The sequence below is a fragment of the Mustela erminea genome, chromosome 9 (genome assembly GCF_009829155.1).
Source record: "Mustela erminea isolate mMusErm1 chromosome 9, mMusErm1.Pri, whole genome shotgun sequence".
Taxonomy (NCBI): Eukaryota; Metazoa; Chordata; class Mammalia; order Carnivora; family Mustelidae; genus Mustela; species Mustela erminea.
The window spans coordinates 89,193,939-89,206,741 of NC_045622.1; positions in this window are offsets into that span (position 1 = coordinate 89,193,939).

The following is a 12,803-nucleotide window of genomic DNA, read 5'->3' on the forward strand; positions in this document are numbered from 1 at the left end:
TGTAATTCAAAAGTAAAAATATGCACCTGGAAGTGTTGCATCTGAACAAAAAGTATACCAATTGAAAAAGATCCACAGCTGGCAGATAAACCTAGAATACCTCCATTGATTTGAAACATCAGACCGTGACCCTGAGAGTTGTACTCAATGAGTACTCAACCCATTGAGTTGTACTCAATGCAAAGTGTGTATACATAACGTTTATGGAGTAAACACAGTTATTTATGAATATTATTACGCTAATGTTTTCACTTTGCTACTTTAGGTCATACTACTTAGACTAGTTTAAAGTTAAAAGGAGTACCTAAATATTCTATAGCTGATTATTTGCCTACGTATGGGCTAGTGAAATTACTCAAAAAATTACTACCAATACTTTGTAGGACATTTTGAAATCATCTACTATATTCGAACCTAGCATATCCCCCAAAATAGACTTTTTGTGTGTGCTTGAGAGAAAAGGATAACAGAAAAGTTAATTGTGGAAGAATTGTACACCAATATAGTGTTTCTGTAGGATAAATAAGGAAAAATGTGAACATAAATATAAATGACATACATAAATAAATACACATAATGTAAAATCTATCATCTATCTATCTAAGAATCCTTCTATAAATCCTTCTCTATGTAATCCTTCACTTAAAACTGGTAAGTTAATCTACAGTGTTAACATTTAGGACATTCAGTACCTATAGGAAGAAGGAGAAGTAGTGAATGATGTAAGGCCAGGACATCAGGTGCATCTGGGATGCTAGCTGTGTTTTATTTATTACCCTCTTTTAAGGTTTTACAAGTGTCCGTGTTTTGATAATTTATGAGTGTTTACAGTTAACTTTTGTGTTCTTTTTATGGGTAGCATACTTTCATATATGCTTGGGAAAAGGAAGTTAGCTTAAAAAGAACTATTTGGCAATGAATTGGGTTAAGTTCAGTGTGTATGAAATGTTAAGAAGAACAAATAAGTGGTGATAGATATTTAAATTGTCACTATTGGAGAATGACAGCAGAAATCTTTAAATGCCAATTTGCCTGGATTCTAATGGACTCTTGGAGTTCTTTTAGTTTGGGGCTTTAATAATTCTTTCATAAGTTTAGAGCCAAAGCTTTTCTTAATATCTAAGAGGTTATTCTACTTAAAACATAAAGCAGCTCTGTAATGTGTTTCCTTAGCAATTTATGCTAAGACAATGCAAACATACTCTTTAGATAGGAATTATTCTCATGTTTATCTCTTGTATATCTCAAAAAATTCTTTGACCTTATTAATGTCTTTTCTGAAGATCCAAAATCCCTAATCTAAACCAATTGATTATTTTACTTTAATGAATATCCATCATTTATTTTTATTTGTAGCACTTACCACTTGATACTCTTTTTAAAAATCTAATCATTGACTCCAATATTTGAGCTCCCACTTGTTATTAGGTAAGCCTGATTTGTCTGTGTCAACATAGTACCCCATATTCATAAGAAAAAAACAAAAAACCTTATTTTTTAAAAGATTCAATGTTGAATGGTGTCTGGATTGGAATCAGGTTGATAATATCTTATATCTCTGAAGTTATTGTCTTTGATAATAAAGATTTTAAAATCCCTACCACTAACTTAAAAACCAAAGCAAAAAATGCCTCCATTTTACTGTGACTGACAATTCTGCTTTAATATTTTTATAGCAACAAGGATGCTATTTTTCTTTTTTTAATATACTTCTTTTTTTTAAGATTTTATTTTATTTATTTATTTATTTATTTATTCATTTTTAATTTTTTATTTTTTATAAACATATATTTTTATCCCCAGGGGTACAGATTTTATTTATTTATTTGACAGAGATCACAAGTAGGCAGAGAGGCAGGCAGAGAGAGGGGGGAAGCAGGCTCCCTGCCGAGCAGAGAGCCCGATGAGGGGCTAGATCCCAGGACCCTGGGATCATGACCTGAGCCAAAGGCAGAGGCTTTAACCCACTGAGCCACCCAGCATCCCCTTTAATACACTTCTTTTTTAAAATTTTATTTCAGTGTTCCAGAATTCATTGTTTATGCACCACACCCAGTGCTCCATGCAATAGGTGCCCTCCTTAACACCTACCACTGGGTTCACCCAACCCCCACCCCCATTCCCTCCAAAACCCTCAGTTTGTTTCTCAGAGTCCAGATTCTCTCACAGTTTGTCTCCCCTTCTGATTTCCCCCAACTCAACTTCTCCTGAACAAAGTTGGAGACACTACTTGTGAATCACATGTACTGGAGTCACTGGTGCAGCCCTTTACTTCTAGAAAGGAATGGAGTTACCATCATCATCATCATCATCATTTCTTTTCATTAAAAAAACTACATCCCTGAAGTGCCATTTTTAAAGAAGGAGGAAAGCTAGCTTAGAATCTATCAGCTCAATATTTAATGCTTATTTAGAAAAAAAAAGTACAAAACAATTAATTATACTACTACTAAACACTTTAAAAGTGCTTTGAAACTGAAAACCATAAAGGATTTTAATAAAGGCTGTCACATGGATTATACATATATATAGTACATATGTGTATATACACACACGCATGTGCGCACGCACGCACACACACACACACACATTATGTATCATCAGGAATTCCATATACATTATGGCAAGTACTCCTCATTTCAGCACAGCAAAGTGCTGTGTTTCTGGAGATAAAAATATATGACCCAGATGGGTAGTGTGTGTCCAAGATTCTCCGAGGAGATGCCAGTGCAGGTGGGTACCTAGTCTGTGCCTGAAACTGTACTGTGGGGTTTCATAAACTACTTTATCTAATTGTGTATTTTTAGACTCCCACACATACATACACAGATACACACCTACAAGTCCATTATTATTTCAGTTTTTTCTGATGAGAAACAAAGACTTTCAAAAGTTACATTGCTTAAAAACTTAGAGTGAATTTTTAAGGCTATAGATTTATAAGGCAGATCTGAGTTTGCATTCCTTTTTCCATCACCAGGTACTTAAACTCATTTAAGTCTATTACTTTACAATATGGCAATATATTTAATCAGTAGCACTTTTGTGATTATTAAATAAAATAATATATTTTTTAAAAGGCAAACTTCAAAGAGAACAAACAGGGTTACTGGATGGATGGGTGGTGGGATGGGTTAAATAGGTAATGGGGGTTAAGGAGGGCACTTGTGATGAGCACTGGTTGTTGTATACAAGTGATGAATGACTAAATTCTACACCTGAAACTAATATTACATTGTACATTAGCGAACTGGAATTTAAATAAAAACTTGGGGGGAAAAGGACACATTAAACATAAAACCCCCCACATGTAGCTTTAAAAACGTTATAAGTTGTAAATGATGTCCTTCTAAAGGAGAACAAATGAGAATATTGCATAATCAGAACTGCAGGTCATCAAAAACTTTAACAACTCTTACAAGGGCCAAAATTTTCTTTAGGAAAAAAATAAATACCCTTTAAAATAAATAAGCACTTACTGTATCTCTGCACGGATATGTGCATAGTGTGCTTTTTTAGTATTTTTCTGGTAAAATCATTTTTTTTCAAATTGTGACAGTCATTGTTGACAACATGAATGAATAAAAATAGGTTAGCCCTTATTGCTTTCCTTTTAATGGAATTTAAATAGAGTTTAATAAGGCTTAAAGTATCACTCAATTATAGCATATGTTCCCTTGTCTTCTGAATAAAAAATTTAAAATGTAACTCCATAGCTATTTGTGTACTTTGGCTAGAGCAATAAGTAAAAAAGAACATTTTTTTTTATAGGAACTAAGTAAAATAATAGCAAGTACTTAAAATATTCATATCTCAAAGGCTCCTCCGTACTTGTGTTTTATTCTGATTGGAAGCACAAGGATTATTATTCTTTAAAGAATGGCATTATTAAACACTCTGTCATGTGTTCTTTTTTCTTCCTCCATGTTCATCTGACTTGTTTCTTAAATTCCACATATGAGTAAAATCATATGGTATTTGTCTTTCTTTGACTGACTTCTCTCACCCTAATACTCTCTAGCTCCATCCACTTCATTGCAAATGGCAACATTTCACTCTTATTGTTGGCTGATTAATATTCCACAAATTACTCAAATATACACACAACACATCTTCTTTATCCATTCATCTGTTGATGGGCATTTGGGCTCTTTCCGTAATTTGGCTATTGTTGATAAAGCTGCTATAAACATTAGGGTGTATGTATCCCTTCAAATCACTATTTTTGTATCCTTTGGGTAAATACCTAATAGTACAGTTGCTGGATCATAGGGTAGTTCTATTTTTAACTCTTTGAGGAACCTCCATACTGTTTTCCAGAGTGGATGCATCAGTTTACATTTCCACCAACAGTGTAAGAGGCTTCCCCTTTCTCTGCCTCTTTGCCAACACCTGTTGTTTCCTGTGTTGTTAATTTTAGCCATTCTGACTGGTGTGAGCAGATATCTCATCGTAGTTTCAATTTGCATTTCCTTGCTGGTGAGAGATGTTGAACATCTTTTTATGTGTCTGTTGGCCATTTGTATATCTTCTTTGGAAAAATGTCCACTCATAAAGCTACTTGCTTTTTGACATAGACTGTTTAAGTACTGTATCTCTATCCACTCTTCCCCAGTCCCCTCATCTGGTCCACCTAATAAAACAAATGTTTCTCACCATAATGGATAACTGGCCACCAGAGTTTGGGTCAATATGGAAGAGGATTATTGTACCATGAATAGTTCTTGCCTATGTATTCTTGAGATCACTAAATAGTTCCATGAAATTAAGAGCTTTTGGTCACTAATAGACTTCCAAATAAGAGAGAATTTTCTTGCCCGAACTGCCTTGAACTGGGACATTTGTCTTTTCCTGCCTTTGGACTCAAATTAAAACATAAGTTTTTATTGGATCTTTAGCCTGACTGCTTTTGGATTTGAACTTAATATCATTAGATCTCCTGGTTCTCAGGCTTTTGAACTCAGACTGGGTTTACATCATTGGTTTTCCTGGATGTCTACCTGGCTCACTATGGATCTTGGGACTTCTCACTGTCCATAATCATTTGAGATGAAATGTATACACACAACACACATTATATAAAGATATATAATAATGTGTGTGTATATATATATATAATGTGTATAAATATACATATGTATGTATATATACATATATGTATAGTATATGTATATTATATACATATGTATATGTATATTATATATACATATATAATGTGTATATGTATACATATATAATGTGTATATATAATGTTTGTTGTGTGTATACATTTCATCTCAAATGATTATGATATTATATATATGTATACATACATATTACAAGAATATCACAATATACATATATCATAATAATATAATATACATATATATGTATATATAATATATATGTATACATACATATATACACAAACATACATACATATATACACACACACATCATATTTATACACACATACATACATACATACATATACACATATATGCATAGTCTTTTATTGGTGCTGTTTCTCTCAGGAACCTTAACCAATACTGTGGCCATGTCAAAATTTATTTCATTCCTCCAGTTCTGTGAATCTTCAAAATGCATTGGCTTAGTTATAAAACTCTTATGGCACTTTGTTAAATATATTCTCTCCATATATATTCTTTCTATATATTTTTAACATAGATGTACATATTCTCTAGATAAATTGTATGATATGCTGATGTGTATATATGGGTAGGTATAAATACATATATTTATAAATTGGCAAAACAGCCTGGTATAAAGTAGGTAGGCAATAAATATTTTTGAATATTGTTAAGTAAATTGTACACATAAACATTTCTCTGATACTAAAATTGTCCTTGATTACATCTTCTATATAAAAAAAAATTAGTAAAGAAAGGAAATTTGGCTTCCTTTGAAAGTGATCTCAGCCAATTCCCAGAGAATAGCTAGAAGGGTTCTACTTCATTTTAGAGATAAGGAAAAAGATGATGCTTGGGTAACTTGCCCAAGGTCACAAGCCTATTGTGGAGTAGAGTTGAGATCAGTATCCAGATGGTCTAAGGTAGCTCCATGCTCCCTTTGATTACACCATGCTGCCTCTCAATTCTACAAGTTCAGGATCTCAGAGGGTTTCTATTTGCTCATTTGTTTTGTTTCTTTTTTCAGTCACTATCATAGGATTTGGGGCCATGGCAACAGCTGCTACACTGACGCTCCTTGCTTGCCAGTTCTCTGGGATGGCTGGCCATGTAAATGATGGTTGATTATCCTTTTGGCACAATTTTGTGCTTCTAACATCTCTGCCATATGGTCGTGTTTTCCCATTGGAAAATCTGACTAGTTTGTAAACTTTTTTCCTCAAGAGCAGAGACCATGACTCCTACTTCTTTGAAGATTTATTTTGGGCTGGGTATAGTACACACAAGAGCAAGAGCTTGATAAACAAAATGGGGATTTGGCCCTTCCCCTTCTCTTTCTATCTAGCTAGGACATAGGATTCTTCTATTAGTTTCCTGTTGCTGCTGTACCACAAACTTAATAACTTAAAGCAGTGCAAACATATTATCTGACCGCTCTGTAGGTCTGTAGGTCAGAAGTCTGAAATGGATCATCCCAGGCTTAACCGAAGGGACCAGCATGACTACATTCCTCTCTGGAGGCTCTAGAGGAGAATCCTATTCTTTCTTTACCAGCTTCTAGAGGCTGCCCGTCATCTTTTGTTCTTCCATCTTCAAGCCAGCAATGGCATATTGAATCCTTATATATCACATCATTCTGATGCTCTGTTTCCATCAGCTGTCTTCCATTCTCACTCAAACTCTTCTGCCTCTCTTACTTACAAAGAACCCTTGTAATTACATTGGTTGACCTATATAACTCAGGATACCCTCCTTATTTTAACCTCAGCTGGATAACAACCTTAACTCCACATGTAACCTTAACTCACCTTATCCATGTAGCAAACCATATTCACAAGTGCTGGGGATTAGTGTGTGGACATCTCTGAAGGTCTGTTCCACCTACCACAGCTCCTTTTTATCACTTGGCCATTATTTCCTTACATGTGTCTTCATTATCCAATTTGTGAACTTTTTGAACATAATGTTCTAGCCTACCCATATTTATATACATCAGTCCTAAAATGGTTCCTACAGTGCAGAAGAGGTCAAATACATATTTGATGAAAATGTGGAAGCATGAAGAAATATGCTACTTAAAAATGTCCTACCTAGAAACAGAAATATACAACTACGTGAGTACACCTGAACATTGCTTTATTCGTTCAACAAACATTTTGGGTTGTTGCCATATTCTGAGAGCTATTCTAGGCACTCTGAGTAGAAGCAACAAAAATTCTTGAATTTAGATTCTAGCAGTTGGTGAAAGTCAACAGATAATTGACTTATATAATAAATAAATAGAAGATAAATAAATATATATATATAAAATATAAATAAATAAATATAAATAAAGAAAGAAATAGAAGATGATAGTACATTTATGCCATGTAAAAAGGTGATGGATGATGTTGGAGTATGAGAAAAATGAATGTATATGTCCACACAAAAACTTATATATTAATGTTCATTACGTCATTGTTTGTGATAGCTAACAAGTAGAAACAACCCAAATTCCATCAATTGGTGAATGAATTAAAAAAAATGTATAGGGACTCCTGGGTGGCTCAGTTGGCTATGCATCTGACTCTTGATTTGGACTGAGGTCATGATCTCAGGGTGGTGAGATCCAGCCCCATGTCAGGCTCTGCACTGAGTGTGGAGCCTACTTGAGATTCTCTTTCTCCCTCTCCCACTGCCCCTCCCCCCACTCTCTCTCACCCACATGCAAAAGGATACAAAATTTAAACAATTTTTTTTAATATAGTGTATAGGGCTGGACTTGGGAATAGGAGATGACTGGAAGTGGACCCAAGACTTCTTTTTGGGTTATGATAATGTTTTAAAATTAAATTGTGGTTATGCACACATCTGTAAATATAGTAAAAATTCTGAATTATAAACTGTAGTGGAAAGATTTTATGGTTTTTCATTACATCTCCATAAACCTGTTAATTAAAACAATAAAAAAGAAGTGGAAAGGTAATGGTGATCTGGAGGGTCACCTGGGTGCAGCTATAATTTTCATTAAGGTGTTCAGCATGATTGGGTCTCGCTAAGAAGGAGATATTTGGTCAAAGACTATATGGAAGTGATCAAAGTGCAGACGTGTGGGGGACATGGGTTCAAGCCTGAAACAAAACCTTGTAAACCAGTGAAATATCTCTGATGCAGGAGGATAGATGGTATGTTACATAGATAGCAATGGAGCACTTGTGAGAGAAGGTGAATGAGTTGAGCTGGTGAAAAGAAGTTAGAGAGATAAAGGGTAGCACACAGAATGGACAAGGCTTTCGAGGCCACTGTACAGAATCTGATTTCACCTTGAGTGAAATGAGAGAAAATGGAAGATTTTGAGCATAAGAGTGAGATATTCACTTATAGTTTTAAATGATCCTCATGGCTATTTTGTAGGTAATTAGTACAGGAGGACAAGAGTAGACACAGTTGAAGCAGATTGCTCAGGAAGGAGGCTCCTATAGTGATCTTATTAAGAGAAACTATGGGCCATTTGTATGTCTTGATTGGAGTAGTGTCTGTTCATATCTTCTGCCCATTTTTTGATATGTTTGCCTGTTTCGTGTGTGTCATTTGCAAATATCTTCTCCCATTCCGTGGGTTGCCTCTTTGTTTTCTTGACTGTTTCCTTTGCTGAGCAGAAGCTTTTGATTTTGATGAAGTCCCAGAAGTTTATTTTCGCTTTTGTTTCCTTTGCCTTTGGAGACATATCTTGAAAGAAGTTGCTGTGGCTGATATCGAAGAGATTACTGCCTATGTTCTCCTCTAGGATTCTGATGGATTCCTGTCTCACGTTGAGGTCTTTTATCCATTTTGAGTTTATCTTTGTGTACGATGTAAGAGAATGGTCGAGTTTCATTCTTCGACTTATAGCTGTCCAGTTTTCCCAGCACCATTTATTGAAGAGACTGTCTTTTTTTCCACTGTAAATTTTTTCCTGTTTTGTCGAAGATTAATTGACCATAGAGTTGAGGGTCCATATCTGGGCTCTCTACTCTGTTCCACTGGTCTATGTGTCTGTTTTTATGCCAGTACCATGCTGTCTTGGTGATCACAGCTTTGTAATAAAGTTTGAAATCAGGTATCAGACACATGACAAAATGTTCATCATCACTAGCCATCAGGGAGATTCAAATTAAAACCACATTGAGATATCACCTTACACCAGTTAGAATGGCAAAAATTAACAAAACAGGAAACAACATGTGTTGGAGAGGATGTGGAGAAAGGGGAACCCTCTTACACTGTTGGTGGGAATGCAAGTTGGTGCAGCCTCTTTGGAGAACAGTGTGGAGATTCCTCAAGAAATTAAAAATAGAACTTCCCTATGACCCTGCCATTGCACTCCTGGGTATTTACCCCAAAGATACAGATGTGGTGAAAAGAAGGGCCATCTGTACCCCAATGTTTATAGCAGCAATGGCCACGGTCGCCAAACTATGGAAAGAACCAAGATGCCCTTCAACGGATGAATGGATAAGGAAGATGTGGTCCATATACACTATGGAGTATTATGCCTTCATCAGAAAGGACGAATACCCCACTTTTGTAGCAACATGGACAGGACTGGAAGAGATTATGTTGAGTGAAATAAGTCAAGCAGAGAGAGTCAATCATTATATGGTTTCACTTCTTTGTGGAGCATAACAAGTAGCATGGAGGACAAGGGGTGTTAGAGAGGAGAATGCAGTTGGGAGAAATTGGAAGGGGAGGTGAACAATGAGAGACTATGGACTCCGAAAAACAAAACAATCTGAGGGGTTTGAAGTGGCGGGGGCGTGGGAGGTTGGGGTACTGGGTGGTGGGTATTATGGAGGGCACGGATTGCATGGAGCACTGGGTGTGGTGAAAAAATAATGAATACTGTTATTCTGAAAATAAATAAATTAATTTATAAAAAAAAAAGAGAGAGAGAAACTATGGGCAAGAACCAGAGAATTAGGAGTACATGTGGTCACATGTGTTCTGAATTTGTGTGCGTGTGTGTGTGTGTGTGTGTGTGTATTGTCATGATAAGGAAGAGTTTCCCCTTAGTTTTATAAAAATAACACAATACAATTTTTTAGTCTAAAAAGCTGGAAAAAATTTTTCCAGTCTGCTGTAGACTTTCAGACACCCTAGTTATCTGTCACCGGGCAATTTCCTTACCTTGACTTGTTCTGCTTCTATAAAGCAGTAGAGGTGTGCCCTTACAGAATCTTTATGCTGATAAAGAAATAAAATGGATCTGAAGACATAAAATTTTACCAACCTCCATAAAATGTAATTTAGTTTAGCTAGTAGATCAAACAATGAATTAGGTTATTAGGACTATATTAAGAAAAAAAAATAAATCAAAGACTTCTAAATCTAAAATAGTAATTATCTAAACTCTAGTGGGAGAAAATAAACTAATGTTTGGCTTCCTCTTTTAATTTTAAATGTTTTACTTATTTATTTGATAGAGAGCACAAACAGGGAGAGCAGCAGGCAGAAGGAGAGGGAGAAGGAGGCTCCCACTGAACAGAGCCTGTTGTAAGGCTCAATCCCGGGACCCTGGGATCATGACCTAAGCCAAAGGCAGATGCTAACCAACTGAGCCACCCAGGTGCCCTGTTGGTTTCCAATTAAAATAATTGTTCAAATTTATATCTTAAAATTATTTACAATTTCCAAAATGTCATTTATTTCATTAATTTATATGGAGAAAATTTAGAGAAAGATTAGTAGATATCTAATATCTGAGATATCTAAGATATCTCAGAAAAATTCTAAATTACTTGTTGGAATTTTTTGAAAAATTTATTTTCAAGCATTATACATAAATATTATTTTTAACAAAAAGTACATTATAGGGAGCATATGGAAAAAATTCTTTGAATCAGCCTGCTAATGTTCTGAAAAAATGACTTTTTACATTACTTGTGAGTTTTATATGTATGTATACACATGAGAATACATCAAAATGGAAGTATTTGATCTTTTAAATTATTGTATATGAGTTGCTAGCACATACATCGTCTTCCATTTCAGACCTAACAGTAGAGAATAACAACAACAACAACAACAAAAATCAGAGAAAAAAATGGGAATATATCAGTAATCTAGCATATTAGTATTATGTTTGATCCCAATTATTAACTTTCCTCAGCCATATAATATTTTCTATGATCTATGAGTAGCACATACTGAAAGAAAATTTGTCCAAATTGGGGCTCCTGGGTGGCTCAGAGGGTTATGCCTCTGCCTTTGGCTTAGGTCATGGTCTCGGGGTCCTGGGATTGAGCCCTGCATCAGGCTCTCTGCTCAGTGGGAAGCCTGCTTCTCCCTCTCTCTCTGTTTGCTGCTCTGCCTACTTATGATCTCTCTCTCTCTCTGTCAAATAAACAAAGAAATCTTTAATAAAAAAGAAGAAAGAAAATTTGGGGCGCCTGGGTGGCTCAGAGGGTTAAAGCCTCTGCCTTTGGCTCAGGTCATGATCCCAGGGTCCTGGGATCGAGGCCCACATCAGGCTCTCTGCTCAGCAGGGAGCCTGCTTCCTCCTCTCTCTCTGCCTGCCTCTCTGCCTACTTGTGATCTCTGTCTGTCAAATAAATAAATAAAATATTAAAAAAAAAAGAAGAAAGAAAATTTGTCCAAATAAAATATTGAAAATATCATAGCCTTTCAAAAAAATTTTAAAAGGCTCTTGTTTACCTTGATCACATTTGTAAATTTATTTTCAGATCCTACAGTGTTGTTTTAATTCAAGGATAGAGGTTTTGTGATGATGTTTTAAATTTAGAGTCAAATTTAATCCAACAGACTAGAATGAAACTTGCTATTTGGTAGTTTGTAAATATTTAAGTATGAACAATAGCTCAGGATCATTTTCAGTTACACTGGAGTTTTGTAACATTATATTTGGATTTAATAACGATATAGTAACCCTACATGGAAGTGACTTTTTTTTTTTTATTTCCAGCATAACAATATTCATTATTTTTGCACCTTTTGAGTTGAATTTATTTATAAAGCCTACTAGGCTATATTAAATTACATTATAAAAAGGGTTAATGAATTCATTCATCATTAAGAAGGAGTATTTTTTCCTTATTTCTCTTTCCTCCTATAATGTGACTGGACATGCAGTATTGATGGTCTAATCAACTAGGTGAACAATATAATAGAACATAATTCACTGTGTGAATATAAAGTTGGAAAACTATTTAGAAAGAAAAATCCATTATTCTGTCCCACATTGTGGAAGAAACTTAGTTTATGGTAGTGTATCATTTTAGTTTTCTGTTAAGTTGCCGCTATACAGTTAGGCAAAGAAATGGAAAAGTCTGATGGCAATATTCCTCAAATAAGTCATCAAACAGATGTAATCAAGAACAGATGCCAGCTTAACTGTCTGATGTCATAACAAACAAACAAACAAAAACCAGGAATCTGGATCATTGTCATAGAAAGCCAATTCATATAGAAGTGTTCTACTGTGCACCCAGAACAAAGTAAAATATATTGCCTAACTTCAAATCATTTTTATTGACCAGGTGTGTAGGGAGCTGCAATAAATGTGCCCAAAATTCAATGTTTTAACACAGAACAATCAAACAATATGGTGATGTGGTATGCCCATTCCACTGGATCTCCTGGGTGGTTCCATTAGTGATTCAAGAGCCCTGCATCTTCCTAGCTCCTGGCTCCATCATC